The sequence below is a fragment of the Astatotilapia calliptera genome, chromosome 14 (assembly GCF_964374335.1).
Source record: "Astatotilapia calliptera chromosome 14, fAstCal68.1, whole genome shotgun sequence".
NCBI classification, from domain to species: domain Eukaryota; kingdom Metazoa; phylum Chordata; class Actinopteri; order Cichliformes; family Cichlidae; genus Astatotilapia; species Astatotilapia calliptera.
In genome coordinates this window covers 39,111,207-39,116,716 of record NC_137435.1, presented here as the reverse complement: position 1 = coordinate 39,116,716, position 5,510 = coordinate 39,111,207, and the positions used below count along the sequence as shown (strand labels likewise).

Below are 5,510 nucleotides of genomic sequence, written 5' to 3'. Positions count from 1 at the left end.
TTGAATTGGCCGTTCTAAACTTCCCTTAGGTGTGAATCTGAGTGCGAATGGTTGTCCGTCCGTCTCTGTGTGTTAGCCCTGCGACAGACTGGAAACCCGTCCCAGGCGTACCCTGCCTCTCGCCCTGTGGTAGCATTCGGCCCTTCTGTGTGCACCACTGTGCTTAAACCATACAGATATTTGTTACCTCCCACCACCAGTTTAGTAGGGGAGACCGGGGATAGTTGTAACATTTTTGACATTTCTGTCTGTAAATTGGAGCTCTTTTAAGGTAGTGGATTCAAAATGTAATGCAAAGTATTTACATGTCTCTGCTATTAAATAGGTCAGCTATTCTGGGTTAGTTGTAACATATCCTGGGGTGAAATGTAACACAATGAAATAAGGGTACTAACAAAACATTAACATGTAATCTTTGTTTATTCAACACATGAATGCACTTACATCCATTTATGTAGCTGTGTGTGTGTGTGTGTGTGTGTGTGTGTGTGTGTGTGTGTGTGTGTGTGTGTGTGTGTGTGTGTGTGTCAGAATGCAGAAATCTAGCTTTTGAACATATTCCAACCCCCCAAAAAAGACAAATTATGGAATTTTCTGCAACTGAATATTTCATTAATTTTGGTTGGTCTTCCTTGAGTTTGGCCTCATTGGCTCAGTGGGCATTATAACCTACAACTCTTGCACCAATTTTGAACATAACAATGAAGCTGAAAAAATGTAGTTGTTCACCAGCATCGCAGTTCCATTACTTTTTATCCTGGCTTACCTTGGTGTGGTTTGCAAAGTGCTTCAGAAAGATGAGGAAATCTGTTTCTTGCACCCATCCTGATTTATTTCCACTACCAGTACTTCCTACTGGTCCATCTCTGACACAGTGGTCTGCATAATGTGTGTGTGGGAACACAAACAGTGGAGGAATTGTGTTGCCAATGGCATTAACCGCATATACAAATGCGACCAGTGAAGCTCTCTCTGCTGATGTCGTTGCCCCAACTTGTTTAATATAAGTTAAAGTAATAGTGCGGTAAGTTGTAACATCTGCATTATTGTTACAACTAACCCAGACTGTTGCTGTTACAACTAACCCAGACTCCTATAGCCATGAACTAGCTAACATTACAGCCAACGGCTAAAACATTAGCACTAAAGACCTACACAGAATATATCCCCATAGACATACAAATAACACAATTTAAGTTTGATGAGTTTAACTGCAAAGCAGATAATGCTATTAGAAATTGAAATAAAGTAGAAAAACGTACTTTTTGGCATACAAATTACTTTTTTTCATGTTAAATTGTCTGTGTTTGACGAAATGTGCTGATTTTTCACATGTGATAGCAGAACTGAGTTGGGCATGCACAGGATGAGTCACATCATTTGAAACTTAGCCCTGATTGGAGAAACTGGAAGTGTTACAACTGACCCACGTTACAACTATCCCCGGTCTCCCCTACCAGGTTTGCAGGTCAAATGCTTGCATGGGCTTTTTAGTCTTTGCTTGCATTTCAAGAATTTTAGTCTTACTGAATAAATAAGGAAAAAAGGAAATGATCAGGAAACATTTGTGTTGTGTCGCCTCTGTTAAGTTTTTTATTCAGATTTCTTACAAAAAAGATCCGAATTACAAGCAGACCGTTTGTCTTGTTCACTTTGTTGTTCACAGTGTAGAGAGCATGCCGGAGCAGGCTGGATGTCGTCAACAGGAAGGCGAGTCAGAGTGAAAGCACTCTGTCTCTGTCTCGTCCTCCAAACGTAACGCATCGATATCTTTGACTCGTATGTGTGTGTCGAATCACAGTGAGACATTTTTCTACTCAGGTTGGGATTTTGTTTCTACTGTAAAGAGATTAAAACATGGTGCAGGGAGCTTAACTCAACCCAGGGCAGAAATAAGGATGTTCATTCAGCTTTCTTTACTTTGTGCCTAATAAACAAACCGCAGAGACACCAAACCTTTTGTTTTCCAGTTTCAGGGCGTATTGCTTCGAGTTTTCTGTCCTGTTGCTCTGATACTTGCGTGCATGTTTTCCTTTTATGACCTTCTCATATTGTTTGCACTTACTCCAGTTACAGCTGTGGGGGAACAGCCAACATCCTTTGCTGTGCTGTGTGCTGGATCTCCTTCTTGGAGGTGTTGTGTAATCCTCGCCACTGTTTCATGTAACACCTGTATAGCTGCAATGCTTCCTGTCAGTCAGGCAGGTGCAACAGCTTGTTAAGGTCTGCAAACACTCTCTTGTAACGGCAAACTATTTTACATATTTGGATGTGTGCAGGTGCCCTCCCCCCCGAAATGAAAATGACATGATGATTCTGTCTTTTTATCTTCTCCTTGATCTACAAAAAATATACAGTTAATAAAAACAACTTAATTCAGCACTTTTGCCTCACAGCAAGAAGGTCGTGAGTCTGACTCCACCTCCTGGCCGGGATCTTTCTGTGTGGGGTCTCTCCAGGTACTCCAGCTTCCTCCCACAGACCAAAGACTTGCAGTTAGTGGAGAGTCCAGGGTGTACCCCACCTCTCGCCCTATGGTGGATGGGAAATTGTCATATCTGAGATTTTTTTTATTTGTTACAAAAAGGATGAATGAAAAGCTTTTAAATGTGGTGATTCCATCACTTCTGTCAAGGGTTGACACAAATGTCTAGTTAGCAGTGGTAAATTTTAGCTGCATTCAGCAGAGATGAGCTTGCTGTTTGTGCGCTGTGCTTGCCTTGATTTGGTTCAGATTTCTGTGAACTACGGCACAAACAGTCGATTTTTCCATCATGTTGCATTTAAACTCTGATGTCAGACCAGTCAAACCACAGCAGATGTCTCGCTGTGCAAGCTTTTGCTGAGCTTCCACAAACTCCATAACCAGAAACATAATTTATCACCTTGCAGTAAGTTTGCAATCAAATGGGAGGCAGCGTTTGAGCCCTGTGAGTGTGGCGTCCACCTACAGTAAAAGTTGTTGTGATTTCTTCATGAGCCTTAAAGTCGACACAGATTTTATGTTTCACACAAGCACAGAGAAAGGACGGTTTCTCACTGGTGAGTCATATCAGCACATTTCACATCCTGTATGAGATTCAGTGCTTTGTGCTGTTATCATAACCAGAACTAATCAACTGCACGGCCAGATTAGATATTTGTAACCTTATTCCCTAAAAGCTGGAATGCTGAAAAGCTCCTCACATCCTTCATGTTTTGAAACAATTTAAATTTGATAACTAGCTAAATCCTGGCAGAAGTAAAGCTGTGGATGCATGACAAAGCTTTGGATTAATAGTCAGAACTTTAAAACAACAATAAAGTTTTCTACTCACATCATCACCAGAGACACAAATCTGAGCTTCTTAGGACTCGAGTATTCAGTGTGTGAAAAGGAGCTACTTCCTGTGGCTCGTGGTGGTTTCTGAGAAATTCCTCTTTAGTTTCAGTTTGTTCACCGCAGATGCAGAATATGAGTCAAGCCCTTTGTTTCTTTATTTCGGTCTTAATTTAGGTGCAGTACAGCATGCTTTGTATATCAGAGCATCTATGTTTTCACAGGAGGTGGATACATCCTGCTGCACTGACGTCTGTGTGCAGCACAACTTTGACTTTCAGCTGTCTGAAAGTGCGAGCTGCAGACTTAAGCTTGCAGTGTAAATCGTTCAGCAGTGAATGCCCTGCAGACTGCTCTGCAGGCCGACTCAGCAGTAGTTTAACTGGTGGGTTGAAAGTAAACGCACATCTTTACACGTCGCCTCTGATTTAGTTCAGATTTCCTGTGAACATGTCAACACTCTGTTTTCTCCCCTCTAAAGTCAGCACGGTTACATGATTTGCCCATTCTCATTCATACAGCATATAATGCTGTGCCTGAGGACCACTCTGTCACCAGGCTTCTGGAGTGCAAAAGCTACTTCTCTAGAGATGCACCACCACAGGGATGTGGTTCGAGATCAGGCACATCTCCCAGTTCTTAACACACATTATTTTTACAGGATGATGCTAGATCTGTTTGTTTGTATGTGTTCTAATGAAGCAGGCAGGTGGACTGACCGTGTGACTGAGTTATGACTGTTAAAAGCAGAGTATGAACGGCCTCCACTAACACTGTGATAAATCCTGGAGTTATTGTAGACTAGGATATGTCCTTCAGCGTGCGCATCACACAGATACATTTGTGTGACTTGATTCAGTTCCACAATATCAGTAAAATTAGAAACAGCCCACTTCAGAGTAAAGCTGGTTCTTGGCTGGACAATCGTTCTTTGTACTATCAGGTCACTCTAAAAGCTTGTGAGACGTGGAAAACATCATGTGGCCCAACATCAATGGCCAAGACTATCCTGCAGGTCTCTTACCGGGACCAGGCCACCAATGAAGAAGTCCACCTCTGGACTGCCACACATTGCCCTTGTAACAAGGCGGCCCTGTCCTCGTCCTTACACCCCTCCATGACTGAGAGTGACTGAGCGGCATATGCGCTCTGGAAGTCACATTCTACACCAACAAACGCACCAACTGCCCAAGATCACCATCACGTGGACGACGCAAACCAGGCTGCTCCTGCACGACAAGGTGGAGGACTTTCAAATGCGCCGACAGAGATCTGCCACCCAATGCGCCGAACGGTGCAGGAGAATCTACGTTTAAGTCTAAAAGCTCCCTGAAAACCCTAAAGATGATCCAGAACACTACAGTCAGAGTATTGACTGGGACTACATATTAGTTTATTTAATTTAATTTAAAATGCTTCTCAATCTTGAATAATCAGGACCTGCTATATCTGAAAGACCCCATAAACCTTATTAATACTAACACAGCTCTTTGCTCTCTGACTTCAGGCTCACCCGTGGTTCCTTTTCTAAAGTAGAGCTGGAGGCAGATACTTGAGCTCATTTTAGATGCTCTACAGGCGAATTCTTCTTTCTGATATATGATGTCTTTTGCTTCTGCGTGTTAGGGACTTACTGTGCCAATATGTTTATATTAGCAGAGCAGCAGCAGTGTAGCAAGTCATGCCCTTCACCCCTATCCACACAGACACACAAAGATCATTTTATTGGACAGTTTTCCTTTCAGTTTCCTGAAAGGAAAACAACGCAGTGAGAGATCCATATTTAAATGTGCTGCAAATTCAGTGTTATGGTGACAGTCTGCACAGCGCTGTTATTTAATAAGAAAATAATCTGGGTAGTGACAGCATTGTTGTTTGACTTGTACCACCAAGTGAACACTGCTGTTGCAGGAGCTCAGTTTTAATCAATGAGCACGCCCACTCCCTGTAATCTGTAACAGCTCACAGCATGTCTTGGTTTTATGTCCTGACTATATTAGACATTCAAAAACTTTTTTAATTTATTTACTGGTACACTGTGCCACTGTATTCTTTTGTATTTTTGTGGCCACATTTTAGAATCTTATACAAAGTTTCATATGTACAGCGATAACAAGTTTATTCGACCACAGTAAATGTAGAGTTAATGCACAGCTACCCTAAATATTAATAAGTTTTTCTTCTATGTGCA

General features: G+C 42.0%; 1 long non-coding RNA gene across 1 annotated transcript; it reads right to left on the bottom strand.

The window, feature by feature from the left end:
- Nucleotides 1–401: 401 nt before the first annotated feature.
- LOC145420212 (uncharacterized) lies at nucleotides 402–3,949 on the bottom strand. The gene is made up of 2 exons (XR_013901515.1): nucleotides 3,318–3,949; nucleotides 402–2,532 (listed from the first exon to the last, which is right to left on the bottom strand). It is a non-coding gene; the product is annotated as an uncharacterized LOC145420212 (long non-coding RNA).
- Between the last annotated feature and the right edge of the window lie 1,561 nt (nucleotides 3,950–5,510).